We start from the raw sequence: 13,162 nt of genomic DNA on the forward strand, positions 1-13,162 counted from the left end.
CTCAATTTTTTCAATGTAGTTAGACCTTACCTACTCAAAAGATATCAATTTTTTTAATGTAGTTGTGTCAATAGACACATTTTATAAATAGTTGAAGCCCTCTTCTCCCAACCTACATATGCATAAAATGTATCAGCAATTAATCTATCTATGAAATGAATGGTGAGAACAATACAAGCTCTTGGCTACAATTAATGTGATAGAGTATAACAAACTCTACAAATCAAACATCTATTTTACTCCAAATTCTATACCAATCAAAGACTTTAGATTAGATGACAGAAGTTCATATTCTAATCATCTTGTTGATGTTGAGCCTTCTTATAGTAAAACAATAATATATTACAATCTATTACATATTATAATGAAACTTAAATCACAAATATTCTGAAAGAGAATAAAAAATCCATTACAGTCACAGATTGTAATGAAATGAAACTTAATAAAAAAAAAATACAAAGAGAATAAAAATTAATTCCAATCTCAATGAAATTCAATCAAAAAAAGGTGTACATTCAAATTTTCTACAATACCCAGAAAAACCCCAACACAAATCACAATGAAATCCAATTAAAAAATCAACACAACAAGAAAGAACTCCATCTGAAACTCTGATTTTCAAAATAATCTCTGGAAACCCACATTATGTAGATCTACCCAATGTAAAATTGGAGCAGTGGGGTAGTACGAGAAAAACTACTGAATTGACTTGAAAATAATTTAGCTCTTTCCATTTCATGTAGCAAGATATGCAAGCAACGCCCTTCAACTGACCAGGAATTTTCGTAGCGGAGTTGGAGTATTCTTAGTGCTCATATCTTTAACAATCATCAAAAAAAATCTTCAACAGTCGTCGGCTTCGTTGTCCCTCTGGAAAAGTGGCATGGTAGTGGAGAAATTGGCATCTACCCTCTAACTCCTCCTTGCTTGTTGATGAAACACATTCTTCATTGATGGTCACCATTTGAAAATGTAGATGAGAGGCTTTTTTAGTAGGATACTTCCAACTATTATGCTTAGGAAGTGCCTTCTATTGTGCATCCCCCTATTAACCCTGCCTTTGTAGCCCTCTACCAGTCTTTAATGACCATCGCTAGTTTTAAAATATCGCCAAACCCCTACGAATTAGCCAGAATAAAAACCCTTAAGCAACAATTCTATATGGACAAGAAAAATATCCTTTATAAACCCTTCAACAACAGTTTTATGAAGAAATTTTTACAACAACTGATAAAAAATGGGCAGAAATTGTAACACTAAAAATAAATATGCCTCAATGCATTGGAATTGTGGCCTCTTAAACATGTGAATCGTGGCATCTCCCCTATCTATTCACCATTCTTTATGTGCTAGAAAGCATCGTTACAGAGCAACAAGTGGTGAGAAATCAATTAGGCCCCGTTTGGTTGCTGGCATAGGAATAGAAAATTAGAATAGAAAAATGGAATGGGAATGGAAATGGGGAATGGGAATAGAAATGGGTAATTCCAATCATGTTTGGTGCACTTGGAATTCGACTGGGAATATGTTAATCCATTGTTTGGTTGTACAAAAATGGAATAGGAATAAGGTTAAGTTTTGTATTTTTAAAAACAATTTTCTTAAAAAAAAATTTAATTTATAATTTTTTTGGTTAATTCATTTTCATTTTTTTAAACAAATAGATATAATTTTAAAAAATGTTATTAAAAAAAATTCAAAAAAAAATTTAACAAAAAAAAAAAGAAAAGAAAAAGTAAATAAAATAAAATTTTAAATTCAAAAATAAAAATTCAAAAAAATAAAAAAAAAATTGAAAAAATAAAAAAAAAATAACTTTTTTAATGAAAAATTGGAATGGGAATGGAAATGGCCTATTCCAATAACAGATATTTTTTGGCATAGACATATGCTCATTTTAGGGGCAAAATTGGAATATGTCTTCCTATTCCCAATTCCGATTGAGCTTACCAAACAACGAATATAAAACATATTCTAATTTCATTTTCCTATTCCACTCATATTCCAGCAACCAAACGGGGCCTTAGGGTATGAACATATGTGCCAGAAAGCATCGTTACAGAGAAACAAGTGGTGAGAAATAAATTAGGGTATGAACAAGTTAGTCTAAACATAGGAAAATAAGTCTAGGGTTAGGTGTAAAAATAACTAACCTAAGAGAGTTTTTAATTTAATTTCTACATTTAAATATATTGATGGTAAGATAATATCTACCCAATAATTAAATATTAGTAAATAGAAGTAGAATATGTTTTTCTATATATAAATGTTATAATGTTTAGGTTTTAGATTTTTAGTGTACATTTTAGTCACATGTGGTTAAAATTTAATGTGACAACATGTACAACTATTGGGACATGGTCAACTACCAATTGGGGGGGTAAGTTGACTATGATGGGTAGGAGGTTAGAAAATTAACAATTTGAACTCATTCTACTACCATGCATAAAACTAAAATCAAATAAAATTATGACAAGGCGAAACCTTAGTTAAGCACTTGACTAGTCAAAGAAGGTGTCAAAAAAATTGGCCATTTTTATGATCATTATGATCAACTTTAATGAGCAAAAAGTTAGGGTGCACGACTACTGGGTCCTCTCCCCTACTTTAGGGAGGAACATATTCTTCAAAAATAAAATATTTTTTTTAATTAATAAATGTTTTAATATTTTTTATTTCAAATGTTAAATTTAAATAACAATAATAATAAGAATAATAATAATAATAGCAACTCTTATACTTTTACAAAAGATTAAAGATTAAAATATTATATGATTGATCATAAGGACTCTTTGAACAATGTTACAAATTGGTCATTCCACTATTCCTTGAAACCATCCCCAATGCCTCTACTCAAACCTCCTCAAAATTATTAAACAGAAAGGAATGTTGTGCAACATGTTCCTTGATCCACAAACATTACCTTTCAACAAACTCCATAATAAGTATCCACCTAGCCTGTGAAATAGAAGCATTAAAACAATGTATGGACATTCACTACAAAAAAATGAAGAGGAATTTCATGACCTAATGTACTTTGATTAATACGTTACAACCCATTGTTTCATATATAAATTATTCTTCCATTCAACTCGTCTAAAATATGTAGCACATTGTGGAAGCATATGCAAGACAATGAACTATTTTGAAGAATTTAATATATTTTTAGAAATTAAAAGAAAATAAGTAGGAATAATCTTGTTTATTGTAAAAAATTTAAAAAATTTATGGTTCCATATTTTAAAGTTAATACTGAGCATTTTAATGTGCTGATAATGTTGTATATGTAAACTAGCTTATATCTATATAAGCTAGCTTATATAGATATATCTATGTAAACTAGCTTATATATATATATATATATATATATATATATATATATATATATATATATATATATAAGCTGAGAGATATCCTTCTGAGGTGCATATTGCACTGAGATAAGCAACATAAACACACAAACATGTACAACAATGGTAGCCCTTAAAGTGTCAAAAGTTTTGAGCCAAATGCAAGCTCCACAAAATCCTTGATTTCAGATGTAAATTTCCCCTATAGAGTGGACACACTCCTCTGTAATGCCACTCATACGAAACATGAATCTTAAGTGATAGATGTCTATTACAACACTTCAATGTTTGATACAAATTTCAAGGAAAATTAAATGATCTCTGCCATAAAGAGCAACGAACGAGGAAATGAAACATTTGCCCAAAAAATGCAATGAAATCTATTGCAAAGCTAAATAATACTCTTCGCTTATCATTTTCAGAGGCACTGGTAATTAATAAACTTTAATATACTATTCCATCCACTCTCCTTCTCGACTCTTTAATGTTTGTCATTATATTTTGATTGCATACATTATTATCAGTTACATTTATAATGAACAAATTTAAAAAGAATTATAAAATATATGACTGCTAAATGAACACCAAATTTTTTTTTAAATGGCAAAGGTTAACATTGATGAATGCTTCCACTATAGGAAGCCTCTCGGCTTAATAATTGGTAAATTCTTTTTAATTTTAAATTTAGAATCCACTATTAGATATAATATCATACAAATCAGTCTGAAATTTTGACATCAAATAATAAGTTTAAGAATACTCCTAATCCAAGTTTACAACAACTTAAAAAATTATTATTCTTTGAAATAAAGACTTTTCAGAGAACTCTAACATTCTCATTACAATGATTAAAATAATTTATTATTCTTGATAATATATGTTTTGGTTAACATTTAAATTCTCATTCTACTTATAATTGAAAATTTCTTGAAATAAATATTTTTTAAACAACTCTCAAACATGTTTGTAGGTCTTCCTAGGGTACAAGCCTCCTGGTAGAGGGTGTTGGAAGACAAGAAGTGTCAGATTGACATGTTGCAAACAAATTGAACAAGACAACTGATTGAAAAGGTCGAAATATTATTACAATGAGACATAGGCCCAACACAAAGCTGATAGGAAAATAAATAAAAAGGGGTGATTCAGCTAGCGGAATGTACAAAGAAGTGATGAACTTTGCCAATGCAAGAATCAAGTTATTGGAAAACATCTTTTTCATTTACATTATTGGTCCATGATAAATATTTTGTATTAATTGATTGATAATATCACATTAATTAAAGTAAAACAAAATGATAAGCTATAAATTTGTGTTTATCTGCAAGAAGTAATAAATTCAATGTGGGTTAGTGCATCCAAAAAAAATTCTAAAAAATCTAATAGAAATAAAATTTCTATGAAATTTGTGTATAAGACCTAAAGATAAATAAGTTTCATCCCTTCTTTATTTAAAATTCTTGCATATTACTTTAGAAAATAATTCAAAACCTTTAAAAAACTAAAATTATTGAGTTCTAATTGGTTGTAACAATTTTTTAAAATAATTAGTTAACAAAAATCATTGTAATAATCTATTGGCAAATACTAACAAGACATCCATCTTTATATTTCTCTTGAATCCATTTAGATTGAACATATATATTTTAAATAAAAAATTAAATACTATTTATAATGAAATATTATTAAATACTATTTGAATGATGGATAAGCAATATATCCATGAATAATCATATACAAACCATTTTTGAAAAGACATTCTCCTGCTAGAAGCCTCTGCAAATAGATAATAGTTGAAACATACACCTTCTTTTTCTCTACCTCTTGTGATAGTTTTTGAACTCCAAGAGTCTCATACATTGACAAGCTTTGACGATTCCTAAGGGCGTTGAGAGTGGGAAGACCTGGTTAAAATTCACCTTGGTTGCAATTAACACATGATATGTATGTGAGGTTATGTCAAATGATGATGATGAATACTTAGTAGCTACTGGTAGCTCAAGTATTGACAATAGGTTTTTAGTGCACATGCACTTAGAAACAATATTTTAAGGGATCTTATCATGATTCTTGAGAGTGTTGGGACTAGGAAGATCTAGTTAACATTTACCTTGGTTTTACTTAACACATGATATGCATGTGAGCCTATGCGAGAGGATGATGATGATGAATATTCATCATCTACTAGCAACTCAAGTAGTGTAGAAGGTCTTCAGTCCACATGTACTTTGAAATAATATTTTAAGGGATTTTATGAATATTCTCAAGAGTGTTGAGATAGGGGAGACCTAGTTAGCATTCACCTTGGTTGTATTTAACACATGCTCATGTGCATGTGAGCTGATGTTAGATGACAATGATGAATGTACTCACCATCTACCATCATCTATTGGAATACTTTAGAATTTTTTTTTTTTTTTTTTGGGGGGGGGGGGGAATCAGTTATCCAAGGTCTAGATGTATAAATAAAATTTTCACATCTTAGTGAACCCATAAAACATTTATACTCATGCATGCATCCATAAGATTATGCAATTGCTAAAACTTGTAGGTTACTATCAAATCAACTTGTAGAAATGTAAAGCATGAAACATAATAGATTCATCAACATACTTGACACAATGATTTATGTGGAATCCCAATTTGGGAAAAACCACTAGTAATATGCTACTTTTTTTCACTCTTCTAAAGTGATGCCTTGTGAAAGGCCAACCCCGTTAAAGGTTACAATACATACACTATTAAATGTGACCCTATTAAAGGATTTCAATCACCCTATTAGAAGTGAGCCTTGTTAGAGGACTTTAGACCATTCACTTGGAATGTCACCCAGTTAAAGGATTTACAAATGACTATTAGGTCAACCTTAATCCAAAGGATTTACCCTCGAGTAATACAATTGTTGGAGAGTAATAGTAAGGCTTTGATCTGATACTACTTACAACTTCTCTTGCAAATTATCGATCTTTTTTCTGTCCTCAATTTTGCTTGGCCTTCATACTTTACAACTCTGATAACTTGTTCATCCTTCAAGCATTCATCTCCTTAAGCCTTCTTGCTTAACATGCCATTGCAAACTCTTCTCTTAGGTCACTTGATGAATCAAAACCCTTGACTCCTTGTCTCCCTTAGGTTCTCACACATGACAACCTTGCTTCATGACCATCCATTCCTATAAATAGGAAATTAAGGTATTTTGCCACTCATTCTCCATCATCCAATTTAGGGTTCAGATGGATTAGGTAGGATACAATATATCTACCCCATATATCATATCTCTTCTAGAAACTTCTCTTGGAATCCACTTTGAATTAGCCCAAAAATGGTTTACCTCAAATTCTATGCCACCAAATCATCAACCTTATCTTCCACTTGGTTCACAAAATGCAAGAAAATAAACTTGTTGGCTCAGATTCATCAAATCTACGATCTTTTAAATAATGCAACAACTCAACATTATCAACCTTATGATGCTTAGCACATACTGCATTGCTCAACATCCACCATGAAATTACTCAACACGAACTAAAGTTTACTGGTGCTTGACATCGACTAAACTTTACATGGCATCAACTATTTTACTCGGCATACACTAGAATGAACTTTTACTCAGCTCCAACTAATTTTTTGTTCAGCTTTTATTGACTTTGCTTGACACCTACTAGCCACTTGGTCAAGCTTGGTAGACAAACTTTGTGTAACTTGTTCTTCTAAACTTTCTAAGTGTAACTAGCCTTTGTAAGCTTAAGTAGATTATCGATACATCATGTCATCACTATCTTAACTGATCCTTGTACTTTGTTACATAATCATAACTCAATCTTTCCTCTAGGTGCTATTGTTACATCTTTTGATCAAATCCTCTTCATCAATCAACTAAGTGATAGTACTTGAATCTTGTAAGTTGTTGTCTTACTAACAAAAAGAAAGTTTGACATTAGTGATAAAATAATGATTGAAACACATAGTCCTCTTCAACAATCTCGCTCTTTCAATCTTTCTCAACAATCTCCCTCAATAATGATCTTTTCAATCAGATCTCAACAATCTCCCTCTTTGGAATTGATAGCAAACCAAACTGATAAACCAAATCAACCAAATGGTAAACACCTTTGCTCAACCAAACTTACTAGGTTAAAATAGTAAGACAATACCAAAAATAATGCAATTGATCTCAGATTGGTTTTGACAAGTGAGTGTCAACACACTCAAGAGCTATTTACTTAGTTCATACTGAACTATTAATACATGCCGAGCACAACATGTAAATATTAGACCATGTTGAGTTACAATGAGTACCAAGTCACTCATGTGCCGAGTCACTCAAGTTCTAAGCAAATAGACCATGCTAAGTGATTTAGGAGCTGAGTAAACAATGGATTTCAAGCAATATAGGGGCCAAGTCATAGTATAAAGAATAGTACATGACGAGCATTAGAGACTTCATATGCTGCGTAAGAAAGTTTTAACATATTTGTTTGTAATGGCACAAACAACTATGTAAACCATTTTAAAGTTGACTTAAGATTGTATTTCAATACTTTTGAAATAAGGACAAATCTTTATTTGGATTCCCTATGCAATTACATGTAGCCAATTAGAAAATGGGAAGGATTAAGCAACAAAATGGGTGAATCTCAGCCGTACATTCATACCTAACCCTAAGCCACCAAAGTCTTCTTAAGGAGGATGAAGCCCTAAAATCTTAATGGAGGGATGAATGGATGTATGAGAATTGAAGGAGCAGAGAAAATAGTTCACATGCAAAGCATTCATGGTAACTTAGAAGTAAGAGTGAACTCCAAAATCAATTAGAGAAGAACAGAGGATAGAGAAAAGGATACAATATTGAGACATCTAATTAAGAAGGATCAAGAAGACATTGTTTAGAGGTGATCTATTATTAAGCAAGTAAGTGCCAACCATAGGATCTATGTTGAGACATTTTAATAGGTGATTTCAATCAAATCTCTTAATAGAGTAGTGCTAACAGACTGTATGAAATCCTTTAACAGGGTGCTTACTTAGTTATAAATTGAAGTCCTCTAACAAGGCACACTTCTAACAGGGTGTTGAAATCCTCTAACAAGGTGAGACCTAACAGTATTTGTAAGCCTTTAACAGGGTAGACCTTTCATAGGGTAGATCGTGTTTCATGGTGAAAACATTGTAACCTTCATTGGATACACTTGATTACTACAGTAGTGAAGATTTGTGGGTGTCATCCCCACCCTATTTTTACCTTCTTAGTTGGAAGGTTTCTAAGTAATCATATCTGGTGTTATGTGTGTGAATTCTTACATGTTTACTTGATTTAGATGTATATACTTTACATGATATTTTAGTTTACTCATTGAATGCATGAGATAGATATGCGGTGAAAGTTTTATGGGTCCAAGTTTAAACTACTGATTCACACCACCCCCCCTCTCAAAAGTTTACCTTTCTTATTGTAATTCCAACAATTGGTATCAGAGCTTTATTCTTGAAAGAGAAGCTTTGCAACTTTGAGGAGTGATCTTGAAATGGATGTCTATAAGTTGGGAAAGAGTATTGAGAACCAAGAGATTGAAATACATCTCACACTACATCAATTGAATCAAGCAAGAGAAGATCTAAATAATTCCTTAAAGAGAAGGAAAGAGATTACTATTATAGAGACTGACACACAATACAAAGAGATAGACACTACTAAGCTATTTGCAAATGGAGACTCCAATGAATTTGATGCAATAGTTGCAGATCTAATGGAAAAGAATAGAGTACAAGCTAAGGAAATAAAAAATCTCAAGTTAGAGCAAGAATCACAAGCTATACTACTATGTGAGGTAATTGAACAAAAGAAGAAAGCTATGGAAGACAAAGCCATGATTGAAGAAGAGAAAAGAATTCTGGCCAACAGACTAGAAGAAAAGTCAACAAAGCTAACCAAGATCTCCAACATGCAATTGAATACTCTAAGTCAAATGATGAATGTCAACTATGAATTGAATTTAAAGGACATTGAGATAACTACATCGAAATTGCAGAATGAACAATTGAAAAGTGACCTAAAGAGAGAAAAGGAATTTTCTAAAAGTTTCAACAAACTAAATGAAACCATCAAATACTTTGAGCAATTATTGAGATCTCCTAAATCAAAGAATAATACATCAGGGCTGGGTTACATAAGCACTGAAGAAGGAGAATCATCCAAAGATGTAGAATAAAGGAACAACAAAGGTAAGAAATCTAAACCTACTTGTCATAATTGTGGTAAGAAAGAACATACTACTAATGTGTGCAGGAGTAAAACCACAAATCAAAATTTCAAGCCTAAGAACATGATTCATTGTCACAAGTACAACAAGGTCGGTCATCAGGCACATGAATGCAGAACTAGGACCATACATACACAAAGATTAGAAGGATATTGCTATAGTTGTTAGAAGTATGGACATAGAGCTTTTGAATGCAGATCCAAATCTATGTGGACATTAAATAGGCAAACAAAGGTAAGTAACAATGATAACTCTTATAATTGGGATTACAATACAAGATATAGCTATCATTACGATCAAGAATATAGACATTTTCCTAAAAATTGCATTAGGATACACTTCAGAGGTAACTACCAAAGGTGGTTGAGTCAAGCTACATGTTTTAGCTATTTGAAGATTGGTCACTTCAATAGGTATTGTCCAACTTGGTCAAGGGCACCAAGTTGTAAATTTGATAAAGGTAAAGGCAAGATAGATGTTGAACACATCAAAGATGAGATGAACAAGACATGGAGGAGAAAAGATGTTTGCAACACATCAAATGGAGAAGGGATCACTTCACCCAATGGGTTAGGTGATCACACCTTATCAAACTAGGAAAACAAGAGGTATGTGAGACTAATATTTAAAGGCTATATCATGCATTAGTACCAAAAGGAGATAGTACTAAAAAGACTACATTAGCATGAATAAAGATGCAAGATGTTAAAAATTCATGATAAATCTTCAAGTTTTTCATGTTGTTACAGAGCATAAAAAGTTTCTTATATGTTTTGAGTGGAATGCTGGAAGATATTGAGCTATCAGATTGGGTAGTTGATGCCAAGCTCATAGTAGCTGCCGAGTGATGGAAATGAAAAAGGATGCTAAGTGAACCTAAAATTGGTTAATTCTAACCTTACAGTTGTGTAAGCACTCAACATTAAATGCAAAGTTTTCAAAGGGTATATGATCAATTTTAGCTCATTCCTCATCATTTCAAATTTGAGAAAGAGTGAACATAGTAGAAGGCAATCTGGAAAATTCATTCAAAGTAGTTGCAAGAGATTTTAGCAACGATCTCATGCCAGTTCATCAGATTTTCTAAGGTATTTATCAAGAGTTGTGCTACATAGTTTTAATTTTCATAAACTCTAGTTTGATAGAATGGAATCAAGTTCAAAAAATGTTGAAGGGAAGGAAGTTTTAAAGGCAATCTGGAAAATTCATTCAAAGCAGTTACAAGAGATTTTAGCAACGATCTCATGCCAGTTCATCAGATTTCCTAAGGTATTTATCAAGAGCTGTGCTACATAGTTTTAATTTTCATAAAATCTAGTTTGATAGAATGGAATCAAGTTCAAAAAATGTTGAAGGGAAGGAAGTTTTAAAATTTCAGCTAGTTAGCAATGAAGTTATACAACCCATGTTTAAAGCCATTCCTAACATCGCATATAAAGAAGACCCTTCTGGTGCACTGTCTATGATTCCATCAAATGTAATAATGGTACAAGACATGATGAAATACTACAATTACAAGATAGGAAGCATTGGTGACATGGAAATAAGAGGTGCATACAACAAGTTGTGTGAAAATGGTGTTTTGAAAAAAGAATTCAAGATTGCTGAGAAAAGGGGTTTAATACGAGCCCTAGATTTTTCAAATGTATTGGAGATAGAGTGGATATGATTTTTTTTTAGCTGAATTCATGATGGTTCCTTATGGCTAGAGAGTGGACCTATTAAGATAACCAAGAGAATAGCTCATAGGGTTACTGGCTACCCAACCCTAGATCGGCCTAAGACACTAAGAAGTGATTCCAAGGAGATGATTGAAAAGAATACTGGAGCAATTTGGAATAAAAGAGGGATGAATATAGACACAATCATTGATCCTCTTATTAACTTTGCTATAAGGGTAATAACACATAAGTTCTATCAATCGATTAGATTGAATAGTGTACCCTATATAGTTGTGGATGTTGGTTACAAGATTGTTAAGAGGGATCATATATATGATCTAGTAGAACTTCAATTGTAACAACTTATGGAGAACTTTGGAGCAATTAGGAAAACCAACAGTGCACAATGCAAGTTTGGTTCTATATTGATTTGTATATTATTTTATGTAAAAAATAGATTCCCCTCATTTGGTGCTATGGGATGGAAGACAAATAGATCAATTGCAGTATAGATTGGTGAGTACATTGAGCAACTAAGAGAAAATTTTGAATCCTTAATGACTAGCTACTCTGAAGATTTCAAAAGGTCAATGAAGGAAAGGCTAAGAATACTAGTTTCTTTAGTTGAAAAACATTATAATGATGTATGTTTTCTGGTTGATGCTGACTACACATTTGTACAAGCTAGCACACCAAGGGTAAGATGGTTGAGACTCTTAGGATATGAGGTAAATGTAGATGAAGCCTCAGTAGCTATAGCAGCTCCACTAGTATAAGAAGTGGACAAAACTGAAAAAAAAATTGGAAATTATGAAGTGGCAAAGTCCAAGATAACCATGGAACTAAAAACTACATTAGTAATTAAGAAGAAGGATAAGCTAGTAAAGAAGCTAAAAGCCAAATTTGGAGAGGATGTTGAGGAGGAAGAGGAAGAAGAAGAAGAGGATGAAGAGGAAGAAGGAACAAAAGCTCAAGAACCTCTAACACTGACACAGGGCATGGGAGAAGATAAAGAATAGGAGGAGACTGAAGGTATTGAGGGAAAAGAAGTCGAGGAAGCACCTACTCCTACAAAGAAAAAGAAAAGGAAGGCAAAGGCATAACTAGTGGAAAGGACAAGGAAAATTGTCAAACCAAGTCAACCAAAGCCCATTGCACCTATAGCTAGAGCCAACACACGTGCTACAACACAAAAGGCTAAGGAAAACAAAAGGAAAATAGAGCAAGGAGGTTAGGAGCAGAAAAGATAGAGAAGGAAGTATGTGACATAGCTAGGTTCTGATGAAGAGAAGATAGAGTTAGATGACAATATCCAATTCAAGGTGGTGAGTCACAATCCTCTCTTAGAACTTGAAAATTTATGTGACAATGTAAAGAACAATGCAGATTTATCAATTTTTAGTCATGTTCATTTTGACAAATTGGGTAAAGTGGAGGAAAACCAAGTGGAAGAGGCACTATATGCCATGATGTCAAAGTTTAAGACAACAACACTAGAATTTTCCAACTCTGTATCTAAGAGTTTATATGACATTGTTGAGAAAAAATGGCGTTATTATCTAAATTTGGAAAGACAAATCAAGGAGACCACATTAGCCCAAGTAATACCAGAGTTGACTAAGGAACAAATTGCTAAGGATGTAAAGAAATATGCAGTTAGGTTCACAACTAAATATAGAGCCTTTAGCATTCTCTAAAATAATATTGAGGATGTTGTTAAGAAATCAACACAAATATGGAAACTCATTTATGGGTTAACCATAGCAAAGAAAGGAGAAACTGACATAGTTAGAGGAGAGACAGAAGTGAAAGAAGATGAAAAGGAAACAACTGAGCCTGAGCAACAAGAAGAACAGAGTGTGCATGACACACAATTATTGAGTGTCAGTCCTCC

The sequence above is a fragment of the Cupressus sempervirens genome, chromosome 9, assembly GCF_028749045.1.
Source record: "Cupressus sempervirens isolate cs-2001-9-10 chromosome 9, ASM2874904v1, whole genome shotgun sequence".
Taxonomy (NCBI): Eukaryota; Viridiplantae; Streptophyta; class Pinopsida; order Cupressales; family Cupressaceae; genus Cupressus; species Cupressus sempervirens.